We start from the raw sequence: 17,425 nt of genomic DNA, 5'->3' as shown, positions 1-17,425 counted from the left end.
TGCTTACTTATTTCAAAGCGAGGGCACATATTTCAGCCTTGTGGGAAAAAACGGACAAAGAGTTGAAATTCCACAAGGCAGTGACAAAAAGCTTACAGCACCTGGTATTCCCAGGCGGTCTCCCATCCAAGTACTAACCAGGCCCGACCCTGCTTAGCTTCCGAGATCGGACGAGATCAGGCGTACTCAGGCCGGTGTGGCCGTAAGCGAAAGGCAATCTCAAAAAGTGGATGAAATTGCATATACTGTAGCCATAATTTGTGGTACAGATTGTTGGATGAAATACAAACTAACCTTGCTTACTTATTTCAAAGCGAGGGCACATATTTCAGCCTTGTGGGAAAAAACGGACAAAGAGTTGAAATTCCACAAGGCAGTGACAAAAAGCTTACAGCACCTGGTATTCCCAGGCGGTCTCCCATCCAAGTACTAACCAGGCCCGACCCTGCTTAGCTTCCGAGATCGGACGAGATCAGGCGTACTCAGGCCGGTGTGGCCGTAAGCGAGAAACTATCTCTTGGTGCACTATGTAAAGTCAAAGTGAGCCTGATTAACAGCTGTTGCATTTTCACCATTTAGATAAGCATCTTTGTGTCACTCAAAAAGTGGAAGAAATTGCATATACTGTAGCCATAATTTGTAGCACAGATTGTTGGATGAAATACAAACTAACCTTGCTTACTTATTTCAAAGCGAGGGCACATATTTCAGCCTTGTGGGAAAAAACGGACAAAGAGTTGAAATTCCACAAGGCAGTGACAAAAAGCTTACAGCACCTGGTATTCCCAGGCGGTCTCCCATCCAAGTACTAACCAGGCCCGACCCTGCTTAGCTTCCGAGATCGGACGAGATCAGGCGTACTCAGGCCGGTGTGGCCGTAAGCGAAAGGTGCACTATGTAAAGTCAAAGTGAGCCTGATTAAAGCTGTTGCATTTTCACCATTTAGATAAGCATCTTTGTGTCACTCAAAAAGTGGAAAAATTGCATATACTGTAGCCATAATTTGTGGTACAGATTGTTGGATGAAATACAAACTAACCTTGCTTACTTATTTCAAAGCGAGGGCACATATTTCAGCCTTGTGGGAAAAAACGGACAAAGAGTTGAAATTCCACAAGGCAGTGACAAAAAGCTTACAGCACCTGGTATTCCCAGGCGGTCTCCCATCCAAGTACTAACCAGGCCCGACCCTGCTTAGCTTCCGAGATCGGACGAGATCAGGCGTACTCAGGCCGGTGTGGCCGTAAGCGAGAAACTATCTCTTGGTGCACTATGTAAAGTCAAAGTGAGCCTGATTAACAGCTGTTGCATTTTCACCATTTAGATAAGCATCTTTGTGTCACTCAAAAAGTGGAAGAAATTGCATATACTGTAGCCATAATTTGTAGCACAGATTGTTGGATGAAATACAAACTAACCTTGCTTACTTATTTCAAAGCGAGGGCACATATTTCAGCCTTGTGGGAAAAAACGGACAAAGAGTTGAAATTCCACAAGGCAGTGACAAAAAGCTTACAGCACCTGGTATTCCCAGGCGGTCTCCCATCCAAGTACTAACCAGGCCCGACCCTGCTTAGCTTCCGAGATCGGACGAGATCAGGCGTACTCAGGCCGGTGTGGCCGTAAGCGAGAAACTATCTCTTGGTGCACTATGTAAAGTCAAAGTGAGCCTGATTAACAGCTGTTGCATTTTCACCATTTAGATGCATCTTTGTGTCACTCAAAAAGTGGAAGAAATTGCATATACTGTAGCCATAATTTGTAGCACAGATTGTTGGATGAAATACAAACTAACCTTGCTTACTTATTTCAAAGCGAGGGCACATATTTCAGCCTTGTGGGAAAAAACGGACAAAGAGTTGAAATTCCACAAGGCAGTGACAAAAAGCTTACAGCACCTGGTATTCCCAGGCGGTCTCCCATCCAAGTACTAACCAGGCCCGACCCTGCTTAGCTTCCGAGATCGGACGAGATCAGGCGTACTCAGGCCGGTGTGGCCGTAAGCGAGAAACTATCTCTTGGTGCACTATGTAAAGTCAAGTGAGCCTGATTAACAGCTGTTGCATTTTCACCATTTAGATAAGCATCTTTGTGTCACTCAAAAAGTGGAAGAAATTGCATATACTGTAGCCATAATTTGTAGCACAGATTGTTGGATGAAATACAAACTAACCTTGCTTACTTATTTCAAAGCGAGGGCACATATTTCAGCCTTGTGGGAAAAAACGGACAAAGAGTTGAAATTCCACAAGGCAGTGACAAAAAGCTTACAGCACCTGGTATTCCCAGGCGGTCTCCCATCCAAGTACTAACCAGGCCCGACCCTGCTTAGCTTCCGAGATCGGACGAGATCAGGCGTACTCAGGCCGGTGTGGCCGTAAGCGAGAAACTATCTCTTGGTGCACTATGTAAAGTCAAAGTGAGCCTGATTAACAGCTGTTGCATTTTCACCATTTAGATAAGCATCTTTGTGTCACTCAAAAAGTGGAAGAAATTGCATATACTGTAGCCATAATTTGTAGCACAGATTGTTGGATGAAATACAAACTAACCTTGCTTACTTATTTCAAAGCGAGGGCACATATTTCAGCCTTGTGGGAAAAAACGGACAAAGAGTTGAAATTCCACAAGGCAGTGACAAAAAGCTTACAGCACCTGGTATTCCCAGGCGGTCTCCCATCCAAGTACTAACCAGGCCCGACCCTGCTTAGCTTCCGAGATCGGACGAGATCAGGCGTACTCAGGCCGGTGTGGCCGTAAGCGAGAAACTATCTCTTGGTGCACTATGTAAAGTCAAAGTGAGCCTGATTAACAGCTGTTGCATTTTCACCATTTAGATAAGCATCTTTGTGTCACTCAAAAAGTGGAAGAAATTGCATATACTGTAGCCATAATTTGTAGCACAGATTGTTGGATGAAATACAAACTAACCTTGCTTACTTATTTCAAAGCGAGGGCACATATTTCAGCCTTGTGGGAAAAAACGGACAAAGAGTTGAAATTCCACAAGGCAGTGACAAAAAGCTTACAGCACCTGGTATTCCCAGGCGGTCTCCCATCCAAGTACTAACCAGGCCCGACCCTGCTTAGCTTCCGAGATCGGACGAGATCAGGCGTACTCAGGCCGGTGTGGCCGTAAGCGAAAGGCAATCTCAAAAAGTGGATGAAATTGCATATACTGTAGCCATAATTTGTGGTACAGATTGTTGGATGAAATACAAACTAACCTTGCTTACTTATTTCAAAGCGAGGGCACATATTTCAGCCTTGTGGGAAAAAACGGACAAAGAGTTGAAATTCCACAAGGCAGTGACAAAAAGCTTACAGCACCTGGTATTCCCAGGCGGTCTCCCATCCAAGTACTAACCAGGCCCGACCCTGCTTAGCTTCCGAGATCGGACGAGATCAGGCGTACTCAGGCCGGTGTGGCCGTAAGCGAGAAACTATCTCTTGGTGCACTATGTAAAGTCAAAGTGAGCCTGATTAACAGCTGTTGCATTTTCACCATTTAGATAAGCATCTTTGTGTCACTCAAAAAGTGGAAGAAATTGCATATACTGTAGCCATAATTTGTAGCACAGATTGTTGGATGAAATACAAACTAACCTTGCTTACTTATTTCAAAGCGAGGGCACATATTTCAGCCTTGTGGGAAAAAACGGACAAAGAGTTGAAATTCCACAAGGCAGTGACAAAAAGCTTACAGCACCTGGTATTCCCAGGCGGTCTCCCATCCAAGTACTAACCAGGCCCGACCCTGCTTAGCTTCCGAGATCGGACGAGATCAGGCGTACTCAGGCCGGTGTGGCCGTAAGCGAAAGGCAATCTCAAAAAGTGGATGAAATTGCATATACTGTAGCCATAATTTGTGGTACAGATTGTTGGATGAAATACAAACTAACCTTGCTTACTTATTTCAAAGCGAGGGCACATATTTCAGCCTTGTGGGAAAAAACGGACAAAGAGTTGAAATTCCACAAGGCAGTGACAAAAAGCTTACAGCACCTGGTATTCCCAGGCGGTCTCCCATCCAAGTACTAACCAGGCCCGACCCTGCTTAGCTTCCGAGATCGGACGAGATCAGGCGTACTCAGGCCGGTGTGGCCGTAAGCGAGAAACTATCTCTTGGTGCACTATGTAAAGTCAAAGTGAGCCTGATTAACAGCTGTTGCATTTTCACCATTTAGATAAGCATCTTTGTGTCACTCAAAAAGTGGAAGAAATTGCATATACTGTAGCCATAATTTGTAGCACAGATTGTTGGATGAAATACAAACTAACCTTGCTTACTTATTTCAAAGCGAGGGCACATATTTCAGCCTTGTGGGAAAAAACGGACAAAGAGTTGAAATTCCACAAGGCAGTGACAAAAAGCTTACAGCACCTGGTATTCCCAGGCGGTCTCCCATCCAAGTACTAACCAGGCCCGACCCTGCTTAGCTTCCGAGATCGGACGAGATCAGGCGTACTCAGGCCGGTGTGGCCGTAAGCGAGAGGCAACCTCAAAAAGTGGATGAAATTGCATATACTGTAGCCATAATTTGTGGTACAGATTGTTGGATGAAATACAAACTAACCTTGCTTACTTATTTCAAAGCGAGGGCACATATTTCAGCCTTGTGGGAAAAAACGGACAAAGAGTTGAAATTCCACAAGGCAGTGACAAAAAGCTTACAGCACCTGGTATTCCCAGGCGGTCTCCCATCCAAGTACTAACCAGGCCCGACCCTGCTTAGCTTCCGAGATCGGACGAGATCAGGCGTACTCAGGCCGGTGTGGCCGTAAGCGAGAAACTATCTCTTGGTGCACTATGTAAAGTCAAAGTGAGCCTGATTAACAGCTGTTGCATTTTCACCATTTAGATAAGCATCTTTGTGTCACTCAAAAAGTGGAAGAAATTGCATATACTGTAGCCATAATTTGTGGTACAGATTGTTGGATGAAATACAAACTAACTTTGCTTACTTATTTCAAAGCGAGGGCACATATTTCAGCCTTGTGGGAAAAAACGGACAAAGAGTTGAAATTCCACAAGGCAGTGACAAAAAGCTTACAGCACCTGGTATTCCCAGGCGGTCTCCCATCCAAGTACTAACCAGGCCCGACCCTGCTTAGCTTCCGAGATCGGACGAGATCAGGCGTACTCAGGCCGGTGTGGCCGTAAGCGAAAACTATCTCTTGGTGCACTATGTAAAGTCAAAGTGAGCCTGATTAACAGCTGTTGCATTTTCACCATTTAGATGCATCTTTGTGTCACTCAAAAAGAAGAAATTGCATATACTGTAGCCATAATTTGTGGTACAGATTGTTGGATGAAATACAAACTAACCTTGCTTACTTATTTCAAAGCGAGGGCACATATTTCAGCCTTGTGGGAAAAAACGGACAAAGAGTTGAAATTCCACAAGGCAGTGACAAAAAGCTTACAGCACCTGGTATTCCCAGGCGGTCTCCCATCCAAGTACTAACCAGGCCCGACCCTGCTTAGCTTCCGAGATCGGACGAGATCAGGCGTACTCAGGCCGGTGTGGCCGTAAGCGAGAAACTATCTCTTGGTGCACTATGTAAAGTCAAAGTGAGCCTGATTAACAGCTGTTGCATTTTCACCATTTAGATAAGCATCTTTGTGTCACTCAAAAAGTGGAAGAAATTGCATATACTGTAGCCATAATTTGTAGCACAGATTGTTGGATGAAATACAAACTAACCTTGCTTACTTATTTCAAAGCGAGGGCACATATTTCAGCCTTGTGGGAAAAAACGGACAAAGAGTTGAAATTCCACAAGGCAGTGACAAAAAGCTTACAGCACCTGGTATTCCCAGGCGGTCTCCCATCCAAGTACTAACCAGGCCCGACCCTGCTTAGCTTCCGAGATCGGACGAGATCAGGCGTACTCAGGCCGGTGTGGCCGTAAGCGAAAGGCAATCTCAAAAAGTGGATGAAATTGCATATACTGTAGCCATAATTTGTGGTACAGATTGTTGGATGAAATACAAACTAACCTTGCTTACTTATTTCAAAGCGAGGGCACATATTTCAGCCTTGTGGGAAAAAACGGACAAAGAGTTGAAATTCCACAAGGCAGTGACAAAAAGCTTACAGCACCTGGTATTCCCAGGCGGTCTCCCATCCAAGTACTAACCAGGCCCGACCCTGCTTAGCTTCCGAGATCGGACGAGATCAGGCGTACTCAGGCCGGTGTGGCCGTAAGCGAAAGGCAATCTCAAAAAGTGGATGAAATTGCATATACTGTAGCCATAATTTGTGGTACAGATTGTTGGATGAAATACAAACTAACCTTGCTTACTTATTTCAAAGCGAGGGCACATATTTCAGCCTTGTGGGAAAAAACGGACAAAGAGTTGAAATTCCACAAGGCAGTGACAAAAAGCTTACAGCACCTGGTATTCCCAGGCGGTCTCCCATCCAAGTACTAACCAGGCCCGACCCTGCTTAGCTTCCGAGATCGGACGAGATCAGGCGTACTCAGGCCGGTGTGGCCGTAAGCGAGAAACTATCTCTTGGTGCACTATGTAAAGTCAAAGTGAGCCTGATTAACAGCTGTTGCATTTTCACCATTTAGATAAGCATCTTTGTGTCACTCAAAAAGTGGAAGAAATTGCATATACTGTAGCCATAATTTGTGGTACAGATTGTTGGATGAAATACAAACTAACCTTGCTTACTTATTTCAAAGCGAGGGCACATATTTCAGCCTTGTGGGAAAAAACGGACAAAGAGTTGAAATTCCACAAGGCAGTGACAAAAAGCTTACAGCACCTGGTATTCCCAGGCGGTCTCCCATCCAAGTACTAACCAGGCCCGACCCTGCTTAGCTTCCGAGATCGGACGAGATCAGGCGTACTCAGGCCGGTGTGGCCGTAAGCGAGAAACTATCTCTTGGTGCACTATGTAAAGTCAAAGTGAGCCTGATTAACAGCTGTTGCATTTTCACCATTTAGATAAGCATCTTTGTGTCACTCAAAAAGTGGAAGAAATTGCATATACTGTAGCCATAATTTGTAGCACAGATTGTTGGATGAAATACAAACTAACCTTGCTTACTTATTTCAAAGCGAGGGCACATATTTCAGCCTTGTGGGAAAAAACGGACAAAGAGTTGAAATTCCACAAGGCAGTGACAAAAAGCTTACAGCACCTGGTATTCCCAGGCGGTCTCCCATCCAAGTACTAACCAGGCCCGACCCTGCTTAGCTTCCGAGATCGGACGAGATCAGGCGTACTCAGGCCGGTGTGGCCGTAAGCGAAAGGCAATCTCAAAAAGTGGATGAAATTGCATATACTGTAGCCATAATTTGTGGTACAGATTGTTGGATGAAATACAAACTAACCTTGCTTACTTATTTCAAAGCGAGGGCACATATTTCAGCCTTGTGGGAAAAAACGGACAAAGAGTTGAAATTCCACAAGGCAGTGACAAAAAGCTTACAGCACCTGGTATTCCCAGGCGGTCTCCCATCCAAGTACTAACCAGGCCCGACCCTGCTTAGCTTCCGAGATCGGACGAGATCAGGCGTACTCAGGCCGGTGTGGCCGTAAGCGAAAGGCAATCTCAAAAAGTGGATGAAATTGCATATACTGTAGCCATAATTTGTGGTACAGATTGTTGGATGAAATACAAACTAACCTTGCTTACTTATTTCAAAGCGAGGGCACATATTTCAGCCTTGTGGGAAAAAACGGACAAAGAGTTGAAATTCCACAAGGCAGTGACAAAAAGCTTACAGCACCTGGTATTCCCAGGCGGTCTCCCATCCAAGTACTAACCAGGCCCGACCCTGCTTAGCTTCCGAGATCGGACGAGATCAGGCGTACTCAGGCCGGTGTGGCCGTAAGCGAAAGGCAATCTCAAAAAGTGGATGAAATTGCATATACTGTAGCCATAATTTGTGGCACAGATTGTTGGATGAAATACAAACTAACCTTGCTTACTTATTTCAAAGCGAGGGCACATATTTCAGCCTTGTGGGAAAAAACGGACAAAGAGTTGAAATTCCACAAGGCAGTGACAAAAAGCTTACAGCACCTGGTATTCCCAGGCGGTCTCCCATCCAAGTACTAACCAGGCCCGACCCTGCTTAGCTTCCGAGATCGGACGAGATCAGGCGTACTCAGGCCGGTGTGGCCGTAAGCGAAAGGCAATCTCAAAAAGTGGATGAAATTGCATATACTGTAGCCATAATTTGTGGTACAGATTGTTGGATGAAATACAAACTAACCTTGCTTACTTATTTCAAAGCGAGGGCACATATTTCAGCCTTGTGGGAAAAAACGGACAAAGAGTTGAAATTCCACAAGGCAGTGACAAAAAGCTTACAGCACCTGGTATTCCCAGGCGGTCTCCCATCCAAGTACTAACCAGGCCCGACCCTGCTTAGCTTCCGAGATCGGACGAGATCAGGCGTACTCAGGCCGGTGTGGCCGTAAGCGAGAAACTATCTCTTGGTGCACTATGTAAAGTCAAAGTGAGCCTGATTAACAGCTGTTGCATTTTCACCATTTAGATAAGCATCTTTGTGTCACTCAAAAAGTGGAAGAAATTGCATATACTGTAGCCATAATTTGTAGCACAGATTGTTGGATGAAATACAAACTAACCTTGCTTACTTATTTCAAAGCGAGGGCACATATTTCAGCCTTGTGGGAAAAAACGGACAAAGAGTTGAAATTCCACAAGGCAGTGACAAAAAGCTTACAGCACCTGGTATTCCCAGGCGGTCTCCCATCCAAGTACTAACCAGGCCCGACCCTGCTTAGCTTCCGAGATCGGACGAGATCAGGCGTACTCAGGCCGGTGTGGCCGTAAGCGAAAGGCAATCTCAAAAAGTGGATGAAATTGCATATACTGTAGCCATAATTTGTGGTACAGATTGTTGGATGAAATACAAACTAACCTTGCTTACTTATTTCAAAGCGAGGGCACATATTTCAGCCTTGTGGGAAAAAACGGACAAAGAGTTGAAATTCCACAAGGCAGTGACAAAAAGCTTACAGCACCTGGTATTCCCAGGCGGTCTCCCATCCAAGTACTAACCAGGCCCGACCCTGCTTAGCTTCCGAGATCGGACGAGATCAGGCGTACTCAGGCCGGTGTGGCCGTAAGCGAGAAACTATCTCTTGGTGCACTATGTAAAGTCAAAGTGAGCCTGATTAACAGCTGTTGCATTTTCACCATTTAGATAAGCATCTTTGTGTCACTCAAAAAGTGGAAGAAATTGCATATACTGTAGCCATAATTTGTAGCACAGATTGTTGGATGAAATACAAACTAACCTTGCTTACTTATTTCAAAGCGAGGGCACATATTTCAGCCTTGTGGGAAAAAACGGACAAAGAGTTGAAATTCCACAAGGCAGTGACAAAAAGCTTACAGCACCTGGTATTCCCAGGCGGTCTCCCATCCAAGTACTAACCAGGCCCGACCCTGCTTAGCTTCCGAGATCGGACGAGATCAGGCGTACTCAGGCCGGTGTGGCCGTAAGCGAAAACTATCTCTTGGTGCACTATGTAAAGTCAAAGTGAGCCTGATTAACAGCTGTTGCATTTTCACCATTTAGAAAGCATCTTTGTGTCACTCAAAAAGTACATATACTGTAGCCATAATTTGTGGTACAGATTGTTGGATGAAATACAAACTAACCTTGCTTACTTATTTCAAAGCGAGGGCACATATTTCAGCCTTGTGGGAAAAAACGGACAAAGAGTTGAAATTCCACAAGGCAGTGACAAAAAGCTTACAGCACCTGGTATTCCCAGGCGGTCTCCCATCCAAGTACTAACCAGGCCCGACCCTGCTTAGCTTCCGAGATCGGACGAGATCAGGCGTACTCAGGCCGGTGTGGCCGTAAGCGAGAAACTATCTCTTGGTGCACTATGTAAAGTCAAAGTGAGCCTGATTAACAGCTGTTGCATTTTCACCATTTAGATAAGCATCTTTGTGTCACTCAAAAAGTGGAAGAAATTGCATATACTGTAGCCATAATTTGTAGCACAGATTGTTGGATGAAATACAAACTAACCTTGCTTACTTATTTCAAAGCGAGGGCACATATTTCAGCCTTGTGGGAAAAAACGGACAAAGAGTTGAAATTCCACAAGGCAGTGACAAAAAGCTTACAGCACCTGGTATTCCCAGGCGGTCTCCCATCCAAGTACTAACCAGGCCCGACCCTGCTTAGCTTCCGAGATCGGACGAGATCAGGCGTACTCAGGCCGGTGTGGCCGTAAGCGAGAAACTATCTCTTGGTGCACTATGTAAAGTCAAAGTGAGCCTGATTAACAGCTGTTGCATTTTCACCATTTAGATAAGCATCTTTGTGTCACTCAAAAAGTGGAAGAAATTGCATATACTGTAGCCATAATTTGTAGCACAGATTGTTGGATGAAATACAAACTAACCTTGCTTACTTATTTCAAAGCGAGGGCACATATTTCAGCCTTGTGGGAAAAAACGGACAAAGAGTTGAAATTCCACAAGGCAGTGACAAAAAGCTTACAGCACCTGGTATTCCCAGGCGGTCTCCCATCCAAGTACTAACCAGGCCCGACCCTGCTTAGCTTCCGAGATCGGACGAGATCAGGCGTACTCAGGCCGGTGTGGCCGTAAGCGAGAAACTATCTCTTGGTGCACTATGTAAAGTCAAAGTGAGCCTGATTAACAGCTGTTGCATTTTCACCATTTAGATAAGCATCTTTGTGTCACTCAAAAAGTGGAAGAAATTGCATATACTGTAGCCATAATTTGTAGCACAGATTGTTGGATGAAATACAAACTAACCTTGCTTACTTATTTCAAAGCGAGGGCACATATTTCAGCCTTGTGGGAAAAAACGGACAAAGAGTTGAAATTCCACAAGGCAGTGACAAAAAGCTTACAGCACCTGGTATTCCCAGGCGGTCTCCCATCCAAGTACTAACCAGGCCCGACCCTGCTTAGCTTCCGAGATCGGACGAGATCAGGCGTACTCAGGCCGGTGTGGCCGTAAGCGAAAGGCAATCTCAAAAAGTGGATGAAATTGCATATACTGTAGCCATAATTTGTGGTACAGATTGTTGGATGAAATACAAACTAACCTTGCTTACTTATTTCAAAGCGAGGGCACATATTTCAGCCTTGTGGGAAAAAACGGACAAAGAGTTGAAATTCCACAAGGCAGTGACAAAAAGCTTACAGCACCTGGTATTCCCAGGCGGTCTCCCATCCAAGTACTAACCAGGCCCGACCCTGCTTAGCTTCCGAGATCGGACGAGATCAGGCGTACTCAGGCCGGTGTGGCCGTAAGCGAGAAACTATCTCTTGGTGCACTATGTAAAGTCAAAGTGAGCCTGATTAACAGCTGTTGCATTTTCACCATTTAGATAAGCATCTTTGTGTCACTCAAAAAGTGGAAGAAATTGCATATACTGTAGCCATAATTTGTAGCACAGATTGTTGGATGAAATACAAACTAACCTTGCTTACTTATTTCAAAGCGAGGGCACATATTTCAGCCTTGTGGGAAAAAACGGACAAAGAGTTGAAATTCCACAAGGCAGTGACAAAAAGCTTACAGCACCTGGTATTCCCAGGCGGTCTCCCATCCAAGTACTAACCAGGCCCGACCCTGCTTAGCTTCCGAGATCGGACGAGATCAGGCGTACTCAGGCCGGTGTGGCCGTAAGCGAAAGGCAATCTCAAAAAGTGGATGAAATTGCATATACTGTAGCCATAATTTGTGGTACAGATTGTTGGATGAAATACAAACTAACCTTGCTTACTTATTTCAAAGCGAGGGCACATATTTCAGCCTTGTGGGAAAAAACGGACAAAGAGTTGAAATTCCACAAGGCAGTGACAAAAAGCTTACAGCACCTGGTATTCCCAGGCGGTCTCCCATCCAAGTACTACCTAACAGGCCCGACCCTGCTTAGCTTCCGAGATCGGACGAGATCAGGCGTACTCAGGCCGGTGTGGCCGTAAGCGAGAAACTATCTCTTGGTGCACTATGTAAAGTCAAAGTGAGCCTGATTAACAGCTGTTGCATTTTCACCATTTAGATAAGCATCTTTGTGTCACTCAAAAAGTGGAAGAAATTGCATATACTGTAGCCATAATTTGTAGCACAGATTGTTGGATGAAATACAAACTAACCTTGCTTACTTATTTCAAAGCGAGGGCACATATTTCAGCCTTGTGGGAAAAAACGGACAAAGAGTTGAAATTCCACAAGGCAGTGACAAAAAGCTTACAGCACCTGGTATTCCCAGGCGGTCTCCCATCCAAGTACTAACCAGGCCCGACCCTGCTTAGCTTCCGAGATCGGACGAGATCAGGCGTACTCAGGCCGGTGTGGCCGTAAGCGAGAAACTATCTCTTGGTGCACTATGTAAAGTCAAAGTGAGCCTGATTAACAGCTGTTGCATTTTCACCATTTAGATAAGCATCTTTGTGTCACTCAAAAAGTGGAAGAAATTGCATATACTGTAGCCATAATTTGTAGCACAGATTGTTGGATGAAATACAAACTAACCTTGCTTACTTATTTCAAAGCGAGGGCACATATTTCAGCCTTGTGGGAAAAAACGGACAAAGAGTTGAAATTCCACAAGGCAGTGACAAAAAGCTTACAGCACCTGGTATTCCCAGGCGGTCTCCCATCCAAGTACTAACCAGGCCCGACCCTGCTTAGCTTCCGAGATCGGACGAGATCAGGCGTACTCAGGCCGGTGTGGCCGTAAGCGAGAAACTATCTCTTGGTGCACTATGTAAAGTCAAAGTGAGCCTGATTAACAGCTGTTGCATTTTCACCATTTAGATAAGCATCTTTGTGTCACTCAAAAAGTGGAAGAAATTGCATATACTGTAGCCATAATTTGTAGCACAGATTGTTGGATGAAATACAAACTAACCTTGCTTACTTATTTCAAAGCGAGGGCACATATTTCAGCCTTGTGGGAAAAAACGGACAAAGAGTTGAAATTCCACAAGGCAGTGACAAAAAGCTTACAGCACCTGGTATTCCCAGGCGGTCTCCCATCCAAGTACTAACCAGGCCCGACCCTGCTTAGCTTCCGAGATCGGACGAGATCAGGCGTACTCAGGCCGGTGTGGCCGTAAGCGAGAAACTATCTCTTGGTGCACTATGTAAAGTCAAAGTGAGCCTGATTAACAGCTGTTGCATTTTCACCATTTAGATAAGCATCTTTGTGTCACTCAAAAAGTGGAAGAAATTGCATATACTGTAGCCATAATTTGTAGCACAGATTGTTGGATGAAATACAAACTAACCTTGCTTACTTATTTCAAAGCGAGGGCACATATTTCAGCCTTGTGGGAAAAAACGGACAAAGAGTTGAAATTCCACAAGGCAGTGACAAAAAGCTTACAGCACCTGGTATTCCCAGGCGGTCTCCCATCCAAGTACTAACCAGGCCCGACCCTGCTTAGCTTCCGAGATCGGACGAGATCAGGCGTACTCAGGCCGGTGTGGCCGTAAGCGAGAAACTATCTCTTGGTGCACTATGTAAAGTCAAAGTGAGCCTGATTAACAGCTGTTGCATTTTCACCATTTAGATAAGCATCTTTGTGTCACTCAAAAAGTGGAAGAAATTGCATATACTGTAGCCATAATTTGTAGCACAGATTGTTGGATGAAATACAAACTAACCTTGCTTACTTATTTCAAAGCGAGGGCACATATTTCAGCCTTGTGGGAAAAAACGGACAAAGAGTTGAAATTCCACAAGGCAGTGACAAAAAGCTTACAGCACCTGGTATTCCCAGGCGGTCTCCCATCCAAGTACTAACCAGGCCCGACCCTGCTTAGCTTCCGAGATCGGACGAGATCAGGCGTACTCAGGCCGGTGTGGCCGTAAGCGAAAGGCAATCTCAAAAAGTGGATGAAATTGCATATACTGTAGCCATAATTTGTGGTACAGATTGTTGGATGAAATACAAACTAACCTTGCTTACTTATTTCAAAGCGAGGGCACATATTTCAGCCTTGTGGGAAAAAACGGACAAAGAGTTGAAATTCCACAAGGCAGTGACAAAAAGCTTACAGCACCTGGTATTCCCAGGCGGTCTCCCATCCAAGTACTAACCAGGCCCGACCCTGCTTAGCTTCCGAGATCGGACGAGATCAGGCGTACTCAGGCCGGTGTGGCCGTAAGCGAGAAACTATCTCTTGGTGCACTATGTAAAGTCAAAGTGAGCCTGATTAACAGCTGTTGCATTTTCACCATTTAGATAAGCATCTTTGTGTCACTCAAAAAGTGGAAGAAATTGCATATACTGTAGCCATAATTTGTAGCACAGATTGTTGGATGAAATACAAACTAACCTTGCTTACTTATTTCAAAGCGAGGGCACATATTTCAGCCTTGTGGGAAAAAACGGACAAAGAGTTGAAATTCCACAAGGCAGTGACAAAAAGCTTACAGCACCTGGTATTCCCAGGCGGTCTCCCATCCAAGTACTAACCAGGCCCGACCCTGCTTAGCTTCCGAGATCGGACGAGATCAGGCGTACTCAGGCCGGTGTGGCCGTAAGCGAGAAACTATCTCTTGGTGCACTATGTAAAGTCAAAGTGAGCCTGATTAACAGCTGTTGCATTTTCACCATTTAGATAAGCATCTTTGTGTCACTCAAAAAGTGGAAGAAATTGCATATACTGTAGCCATAATTTGTAGCACAGATTGTTGGATGAAATACAAACTAACCTTGCTTACTTATTTCAAAGCGAGGGCACATATTTCAGCCTTGTGGGAAAAAACGGACAAAGAGTTGAAATTCCACAAGGCAGTGACAAAAAGCTTACAGCACCTGGTATTCCCAGGCGGTCTCCCATCCAAGTACTAACCAGGCCCGACCCTGCTTAGCTTCCGAGATCGGACGAGATCAGGCGTACTCAGGCCGGTGTGGCCGTAAGCGAAAGGCAATCTCAAAAAGTGGATGAAATTGCATATACTGTAGCCATAATTTGTGGTACAGATTGTTGGATGAAATACAAACTAACCTTGCTTACTTATTTCAAAGCGAGGGCACATATTTCAGCCTTGTGGGAAAAAACGGACAAAGAGTTGAAATTCCACAAGGCAGTGACAAAAAGCTTACAGCACCTGGTATTCCCAGGCGGTCTCCCATCCAAGTACTAACCAGGCCCGACCCTGCTTAGCTTCCGAGATCGGACGAGATCAGGCGTACTCAGGCCGGTGTGGCCGTAAGCGAAAGGCAATCTCAAAAAGTGGATGAAATTGCATATACTGTAGCCATAATTTGTAGTACAGATTGTTGGATGAAATACAAACTAACCTTGCTTACTTATTTCAAAGCGAGGGCACATATTTCAGCCTTGTGGGAAAAAACGGACAAAGAGTTGAAATTCCACAAGGCAGTGACAAAAAGCTTACAGCACCTGGTATTCCCAGGCGGTCTCCCATCCAAGTACTAACCAGGCCCGACCCTGCTTAGCTTCCGAGATCGGACGAGATCAGGCGTACTCAGGCCGGTGTGGCCGTAAGCGAGAAACTATCTCTTGGTGCACTATGTAAAGTCAAAGTGAGCCTGATTAACAGCTGTTGCATTTTCACCATTTAGATAAGCATCTTTGTGTCACTCAAAAAGTGGAAGAAATTGCATATACTGTAGCCATAATTTGTAGCACAGATTGTTGGATGAAATACAAACTAACCTTGCTTACTTATTTCAAAGCGAGGGCACATATTTCAGCCTTGTGGGAAAAAACGGACAAAGAGTTGAAATTCCACAAGGCAGTGACAAAAAGCTTACAGCACCTGGTATTCCCAGGCGGTCTCCCATCCAAGTACTAACCAGGCCCGACCCTGCTTAGCTTCCGAGATCGGACGAGATCAGGCGTACTCAGGCCGGTGTGGCCGTAAGCGAGAAACTATCTCTTGGTGCACTATGTAAAGTCAAAGTGAGCCTGATTAACAGCTGTTGCATTTTCACCATTTAGATAAGCATCTTTGTGTCACTCAAAAAGTGGAAGAAATTGCATATACTGTAGCCATAATTTGTGGCACAGATTGTTGGATGAAATACAAACTAACCTTGCTTACTTATTTCAAAGCGAGGGCACATATTTCAGCCTTGTGGGAAAAAACGGACAAAGAGTTGAAATTCCACAAGGCAGTGACAAAAAGCTTACAGCACCTGGTATTCCCAGGCGGTCTCCCATCCAAGTACTAACCAGGCCCGACCCTGCTTAGCTTCCGAGATCGGACGAGATCAGGCGTACTCAGGCCGGTGTGGCCGTAAGCGAGAAACTATCTCTTGGTGCACTATGTAAAGTCAAAGTGAGCCTGATTAACAGCTGTTGCATTTTCACCATTTAGATAAGCATCTTTGTGTCACTCAAAAAGTGGAAGAAATTGCATATACTGTAGCCATAATTTGTAGCACAGATTGTTGGATGAAATACAAACTAACCTTGCTTACTTATTTCAAAGCGAGGGCACATATTTCAGCCTTGTGGGAAAAAACGGACAAAGAGTTGAAATTCCACAAGGCAGTGACAAAAAGCTTACAGCACCTGGTATTCCCAGGCGGTCTCCCATCCAAGTACTAACCAGGCCCGACCCTGCTTAGCTTCCGAGATCGGACGAGATCAGGCGTACTCAGGCCGGTGTGGCCGTAAGCGAGAAACTATCTCTTGGTGCACTATGTAAAGTCAAAGTGAGCCTGATTAACAGCTGTTGCATTTTCACCATTTAGATAAGCATCTTTGTGTCACTCAAAAAGTGGAAGAAATTGCATATACTGTAGCCATAATTTGTAGCACAGATTGTTGGATGAAATACAAACTAACCTTGCTTACTTATTTCAAAGCGAGGGCACATATTTCAGCCTTGTGGGAAAAAACGGACAAAGAGTTGAAATTCCACAAGGCAGTGACAAAAAGCTTACAGCACCTGGTATTCCCAGGCGGTCTCCCATCCAAGTACTAACCAGGCCCGACCCTGCTTAGCTTCCGAGATCGGACGAGATCAGGCGTACTCAGGCCGGTGTGGCCGTAAGCGAGAAACTATCTCTTGGTGCACTATGTAAAGTCAAAGTGAGCCTGATTAACAGCTGTTGCATTTTCACCATTTAGATAAGCATCTTTGTGTCACTCAAAAAGTGGAAGAAATTGCATATACTGTAGCCATAATTTGTAGCACAGATTGTTGGATGAAATACAAACTAACCTTGCTTACTTATTTCAAAGCGAGGGCACATATTTCAGCCTTGTGGGAAAAAACGGACAAAGAGTTGAAATTCCACAAGGCAGTGACAAAAAGCTTACAGCACCTGGTATTCCCAGGCGGTCTCCCATCCAAGTACTAACCAGGCCCGACCCTGCTTAGCTTCCGAGATCGGACGAGATCAGGCGTACTCAGGCCGGTGTGGCCGTAAGCGAGAA

At 45.0% G+C, this 17,425-nt stretch overlaps 49 non-coding genes and 1 pseudogene across 49 annotated transcripts; all 50 read right to left on the bottom strand.

The window, feature by feature from the left end:
• Positions 1–89: 89 nt before the first annotated feature.
• LOC139395419 (5S ribosomal RNA) lies at positions 90–208 on the bottom strand. The gene has a single exon (XR_011630350.1). It is a non-coding gene; the product is annotated as a 5S ribosomal RNA (ribosomal RNA).
• A 177-nt stretch (positions 209–385) lies between these two features.
• On the bottom strand, positions 386–504 carry LOC139395418 (5S ribosomal RNA). Its single transcript, XR_011630349.1, has one exon. It is a non-coding gene; the product is annotated as a 5S ribosomal RNA (ribosomal RNA).
• Positions 505–764: 260 nt separating this feature from the next.
• On the bottom strand, positions 765–883 carry LOC139395417 (5S ribosomal RNA). Its single transcript, XR_011630348.1, has one exon. It is a non-coding gene; the product is annotated as a 5S ribosomal RNA (ribosomal RNA).
• A 247-nt stretch (positions 884–1,130) lies between these two features.
• LOC139395415 (5S ribosomal RNA) lies at positions 1,131–1,249 on the bottom strand. The gene has a single exon (XR_011630346.1). It is a non-coding gene; the product is annotated as a 5S ribosomal RNA (ribosomal RNA).
• Positions 1,250–1,509: 260 nt separating this feature from the next.
• Positions 1,510–1,628, bottom strand: LOC139395414 (5S ribosomal RNA). Its single transcript, XR_011630345.1, has one exon. It is a non-coding gene; the product is annotated as a 5S ribosomal RNA (ribosomal RNA).
• A 258-nt stretch (positions 1,629–1,886) lies between these two features.
• LOC139395413 (5S ribosomal RNA) lies at positions 1,887–2,005 on the bottom strand. Its single transcript, XR_011630344.1, has one exon. It is a non-coding gene; the product is annotated as a 5S ribosomal RNA (ribosomal RNA).
• A 259-nt stretch (positions 2,006–2,264) lies between these two features.
• Positions 2,265–2,383, bottom strand: LOC139395412 (5S ribosomal RNA). Its single transcript, XR_011630343.1, has one exon. It is a non-coding gene; the product is annotated as a 5S ribosomal RNA (ribosomal RNA).
• Positions 2,384–2,643: 260 nt separating this feature from the next.
• LOC139395411 (5S ribosomal RNA) lies at positions 2,644–2,762 on the bottom strand. The gene has a single exon (XR_011630342.1). It is a non-coding gene; the product is annotated as a 5S ribosomal RNA (ribosomal RNA).
• Positions 2,763–3,022: 260 nt separating this feature from the next.
• LOC139395410 (5S ribosomal RNA) lies at positions 3,023–3,141 on the bottom strand. The gene has a single exon (XR_011630341.1). It is a non-coding gene; the product is annotated as a 5S ribosomal RNA (ribosomal RNA).
• Positions 3,142–3,318: 177 nt separating this feature from the next.
• LOC139395409 (5S ribosomal RNA) lies at positions 3,319–3,437 on the bottom strand. The gene has a single exon (XR_011630340.1). It is a non-coding gene; the product is annotated as a 5S ribosomal RNA (ribosomal RNA).
• Positions 3,438–3,697: 260 nt separating this feature from the next.
• Positions 3,698–3,816, bottom strand: LOC139395408 (5S ribosomal RNA). Its single transcript, XR_011630339.1, has one exon. It is a non-coding gene; the product is annotated as a 5S ribosomal RNA (ribosomal RNA).
• Positions 3,817–3,993: 177 nt separating this feature from the next.
• On the bottom strand, positions 3,994–4,112 carry LOC139395407 (5S ribosomal RNA). Its single transcript, XR_011630338.1, has one exon. It is a non-coding gene; the product is annotated as a 5S ribosomal RNA (ribosomal RNA).
• Positions 4,113–4,372: 260 nt separating this feature from the next.
• On the bottom strand, positions 4,373–4,491 carry LOC139395406 (5S ribosomal RNA). The gene has a single exon (XR_011630337.1). It is a non-coding gene; the product is annotated as a 5S ribosomal RNA (ribosomal RNA).
• A 177-nt stretch (positions 4,492–4,668) lies between these two features.
• On the bottom strand, positions 4,669–4,787 carry LOC139395404 (5S ribosomal RNA). The gene has a single exon (XR_011630335.1). It is a non-coding gene; the product is annotated as a 5S ribosomal RNA (ribosomal RNA).
• Positions 4,788–5,047: 260 nt separating this feature from the next.
• On the bottom strand, positions 5,048–5,166 carry LOC139395403 (5S ribosomal RNA). Its single transcript, XR_011630334.1, has one exon. It is a non-coding gene; the product is annotated as a 5S ribosomal RNA (ribosomal RNA).
• A 254-nt stretch (positions 5,167–5,420) lies between these two features.
• On the bottom strand, positions 5,421–5,539 carry LOC139395402 (5S ribosomal RNA). The gene has a single exon (XR_011630333.1). It is a non-coding gene; the product is annotated as a 5S ribosomal RNA (ribosomal RNA).
• A 260-nt stretch (positions 5,540–5,799) lies between these two features.
• On the bottom strand, positions 5,800–5,918 carry LOC139395401 (5S ribosomal RNA). Its single transcript, XR_011630332.1, has one exon. It is a non-coding gene; the product is annotated as a 5S ribosomal RNA (ribosomal RNA).
• Positions 5,919–6,095: 177 nt separating this feature from the next.
• LOC139395400 (5S ribosomal RNA) lies at positions 6,096–6,214 on the bottom strand. The gene has a single exon (XR_011630331.1). It is a non-coding gene; the product is annotated as a 5S ribosomal RNA (ribosomal RNA).
• A 177-nt stretch (positions 6,215–6,391) lies between these two features.
• Positions 6,392–6,510, bottom strand: LOC139395399 (5S ribosomal RNA). The gene has a single exon (XR_011630330.1). It is a non-coding gene; the product is annotated as a 5S ribosomal RNA (ribosomal RNA).
• A 260-nt stretch (positions 6,511–6,770) lies between these two features.
• LOC139395398 (5S ribosomal RNA) lies at positions 6,771–6,889 on the bottom strand. The gene has a single exon (XR_011630329.1). It is a non-coding gene; the product is annotated as a 5S ribosomal RNA (ribosomal RNA).
• Positions 6,890–7,149: 260 nt separating this feature from the next.
• On the bottom strand, positions 7,150–7,268 carry LOC139395397 (5S ribosomal RNA). The gene has a single exon (XR_011630328.1). It is a non-coding gene; the product is annotated as a 5S ribosomal RNA (ribosomal RNA).
• A 177-nt stretch (positions 7,269–7,445) lies between these two features.
• Positions 7,446–7,564, bottom strand: LOC139395396 (5S ribosomal RNA). Its single transcript, XR_011630327.1, has one exon. It is a non-coding gene; the product is annotated as a 5S ribosomal RNA (ribosomal RNA).
• A 177-nt stretch (positions 7,565–7,741) lies between these two features.
• On the bottom strand, positions 7,742–7,860 carry LOC139395395 (5S ribosomal RNA). The gene has a single exon (XR_011630326.1). It is a non-coding gene; the product is annotated as a 5S ribosomal RNA (ribosomal RNA).
• A 177-nt stretch (positions 7,861–8,037) lies between these two features.
• LOC139395392 (5S ribosomal RNA) lies at positions 8,038–8,156 on the bottom strand. The gene has a single exon (XR_011630324.1). It is a non-coding gene; the product is annotated as a 5S ribosomal RNA (ribosomal RNA).
• A 177-nt stretch (positions 8,157–8,333) lies between these two features.
• LOC139395391 (5S ribosomal RNA) lies at positions 8,334–8,452 on the bottom strand. Its single transcript, XR_011630323.1, has one exon. It is a non-coding gene; the product is annotated as a 5S ribosomal RNA (ribosomal RNA).
• A 260-nt stretch (positions 8,453–8,712) lies between these two features.
• On the bottom strand, positions 8,713–8,831 carry LOC139395390 (5S ribosomal RNA). Its single transcript, XR_011630322.1, has one exon. It is a non-coding gene; the product is annotated as a 5S ribosomal RNA (ribosomal RNA).
• Positions 8,832–9,008: 177 nt separating this feature from the next.
• LOC139395389 (5S ribosomal RNA) lies at positions 9,009–9,127 on the bottom strand. Its single transcript, XR_011630321.1, has one exon. It is a non-coding gene; the product is annotated as a 5S ribosomal RNA (ribosomal RNA).
• Positions 9,128–9,387: 260 nt separating this feature from the next.
• Positions 9,388–9,506, bottom strand: LOC139395388 (5S ribosomal RNA). Its single transcript, XR_011630320.1, has one exon. It is a non-coding gene; the product is annotated as a 5S ribosomal RNA (ribosomal RNA).
• A 248-nt stretch (positions 9,507–9,754) lies between these two features.
• Positions 9,755–9,873, bottom strand: LOC139395652 (5S ribosomal RNA). Its single transcript, XR_011630569.1, has one exon. It is a non-coding gene; the product is annotated as a 5S ribosomal RNA (ribosomal RNA).
• Positions 9,874–10,133: 260 nt separating this feature from the next.
• On the bottom strand, positions 10,134–10,252 carry LOC139395651 (5S ribosomal RNA). The gene has a single exon (XR_011630568.1). It is a non-coding gene; the product is annotated as a 5S ribosomal RNA (ribosomal RNA).
• Positions 10,253–10,512: 260 nt separating this feature from the next.
• Positions 10,513–10,631, bottom strand: LOC139395650 (5S ribosomal RNA). The gene has a single exon (XR_011630567.1). It is a non-coding gene; the product is annotated as a 5S ribosomal RNA (ribosomal RNA).
• Positions 10,632–10,891: 260 nt separating this feature from the next.
• On the bottom strand, positions 10,892–11,010 carry LOC139395649 (5S ribosomal RNA). The gene has a single exon (XR_011630566.1). It is a non-coding gene; the product is annotated as a 5S ribosomal RNA (ribosomal RNA).
• A 177-nt stretch (positions 11,011–11,187) lies between these two features.
• Positions 11,188–11,306, bottom strand: LOC139395648 (5S ribosomal RNA). The gene has a single exon (XR_011630565.1). It is a non-coding gene; the product is annotated as a 5S ribosomal RNA (ribosomal RNA).
• Positions 11,307–11,566: 260 nt separating this feature from the next.
• Positions 11,567–11,685, bottom strand: LOC139395646 (5S ribosomal RNA). The gene has a single exon (XR_011630563.1). It is a non-coding gene; the product is annotated as a 5S ribosomal RNA (ribosomal RNA).
• A 177-nt stretch (positions 11,686–11,862) lies between these two features.
• Positions 11,863–11,984, bottom strand: LOC139395622 (5S ribosomal RNA; annotated as a pseudogene).
• Positions 11,985–12,244: 260 nt separating this feature from the next.
• LOC139395645 (5S ribosomal RNA) lies at positions 12,245–12,363 on the bottom strand. The gene has a single exon (XR_011630562.1). It is a non-coding gene; the product is annotated as a 5S ribosomal RNA (ribosomal RNA).
• A 260-nt stretch (positions 12,364–12,623) lies between these two features.
• LOC139395644 (5S ribosomal RNA) lies at positions 12,624–12,742 on the bottom strand. The gene has a single exon (XR_011630561.1). It is a non-coding gene; the product is annotated as a 5S ribosomal RNA (ribosomal RNA).
• A 260-nt stretch (positions 12,743–13,002) lies between these two features.
• LOC139395643 (5S ribosomal RNA) lies at positions 13,003–13,121 on the bottom strand. The gene has a single exon (XR_011630560.1). It is a non-coding gene; the product is annotated as a 5S ribosomal RNA (ribosomal RNA).
• Positions 13,122–13,381: 260 nt separating this feature from the next.
• Positions 13,382–13,500, bottom strand: LOC139395642 (5S ribosomal RNA). The gene has a single exon (XR_011630559.1). It is a non-coding gene; the product is annotated as a 5S ribosomal RNA (ribosomal RNA).
• A 260-nt stretch (positions 13,501–13,760) lies between these two features.
• Positions 13,761–13,879, bottom strand: LOC139395640 (5S ribosomal RNA). Its single transcript, XR_011630558.1, has one exon. It is a non-coding gene; the product is annotated as a 5S ribosomal RNA (ribosomal RNA).
• Positions 13,880–14,056: 177 nt separating this feature from the next.
• Positions 14,057–14,175, bottom strand: LOC139395639 (5S ribosomal RNA). Its single transcript, XR_011630557.1, has one exon. It is a non-coding gene; the product is annotated as a 5S ribosomal RNA (ribosomal RNA).
• Positions 14,176–14,435: 260 nt separating this feature from the next.
• Positions 14,436–14,554, bottom strand: LOC139395638 (5S ribosomal RNA). The gene has a single exon (XR_011630556.1). It is a non-coding gene; the product is annotated as a 5S ribosomal RNA (ribosomal RNA).
• Positions 14,555–14,814: 260 nt separating this feature from the next.
• LOC139395637 (5S ribosomal RNA) lies at positions 14,815–14,933 on the bottom strand. The gene has a single exon (XR_011630555.1). It is a non-coding gene; the product is annotated as a 5S ribosomal RNA (ribosomal RNA).
• A 177-nt stretch (positions 14,934–15,110) lies between these two features.
• LOC139395636 (5S ribosomal RNA) lies at positions 15,111–15,229 on the bottom strand. The gene has a single exon (XR_011630554.1). It is a non-coding gene; the product is annotated as a 5S ribosomal RNA (ribosomal RNA).
• Positions 15,230–15,406: 177 nt separating this feature from the next.
• Positions 15,407–15,525, bottom strand: LOC139395634 (5S ribosomal RNA). The gene has a single exon (XR_011630552.1). It is a non-coding gene; the product is annotated as a 5S ribosomal RNA (ribosomal RNA).
• Positions 15,526–15,785: 260 nt separating this feature from the next.
• LOC139395633 (5S ribosomal RNA) lies at positions 15,786–15,904 on the bottom strand. The gene has a single exon (XR_011630551.1). It is a non-coding gene; the product is annotated as a 5S ribosomal RNA (ribosomal RNA).
• Positions 15,905–16,164: 260 nt separating this feature from the next.
• On the bottom strand, positions 16,165–16,283 carry LOC139395632 (5S ribosomal RNA). Its single transcript, XR_011630550.1, has one exon. It is a non-coding gene; the product is annotated as a 5S ribosomal RNA (ribosomal RNA).
• A 260-nt stretch (positions 16,284–16,543) lies between these two features.
• Positions 16,544–16,662, bottom strand: LOC139395631 (5S ribosomal RNA). The gene has a single exon (XR_011630549.1). It is a non-coding gene; the product is annotated as a 5S ribosomal RNA (ribosomal RNA).
• Positions 16,663–16,922: 260 nt separating this feature from the next.
• LOC139395630 (5S ribosomal RNA) lies at positions 16,923–17,041 on the bottom strand. Its single transcript, XR_011630548.1, has one exon. It is a non-coding gene; the product is annotated as a 5S ribosomal RNA (ribosomal RNA).
• A 260-nt stretch (positions 17,042–17,301) lies between these two features.
• Positions 17,302–17,420, bottom strand: LOC139395629 (5S ribosomal RNA). The gene has a single exon (XR_011630547.1). It is a non-coding gene; the product is annotated as a 5S ribosomal RNA (ribosomal RNA).
• Between the last annotated feature and the right edge of the window lie 5 nt (positions 17,421–17,425).

The sequence above is a fragment of the Oncorhynchus clarkii genome, unplaced genomic scaffold, assembly GCF_045791955.1.
Source record: "Oncorhynchus clarkii lewisi isolate Uvic-CL-2024 unplaced genomic scaffold, UVic_Ocla_1.0 unplaced_contig_1101_pilon_pilon, whole genome shotgun sequence".
Classification (NCBI taxonomy): domain Eukaryota; kingdom Metazoa; phylum Chordata; class Actinopteri; order Salmoniformes; family Salmonidae; genus Oncorhynchus; species Oncorhynchus clarkii.
This window is presented reverse-complemented; position numbering and strand designations above follow the sequence as displayed.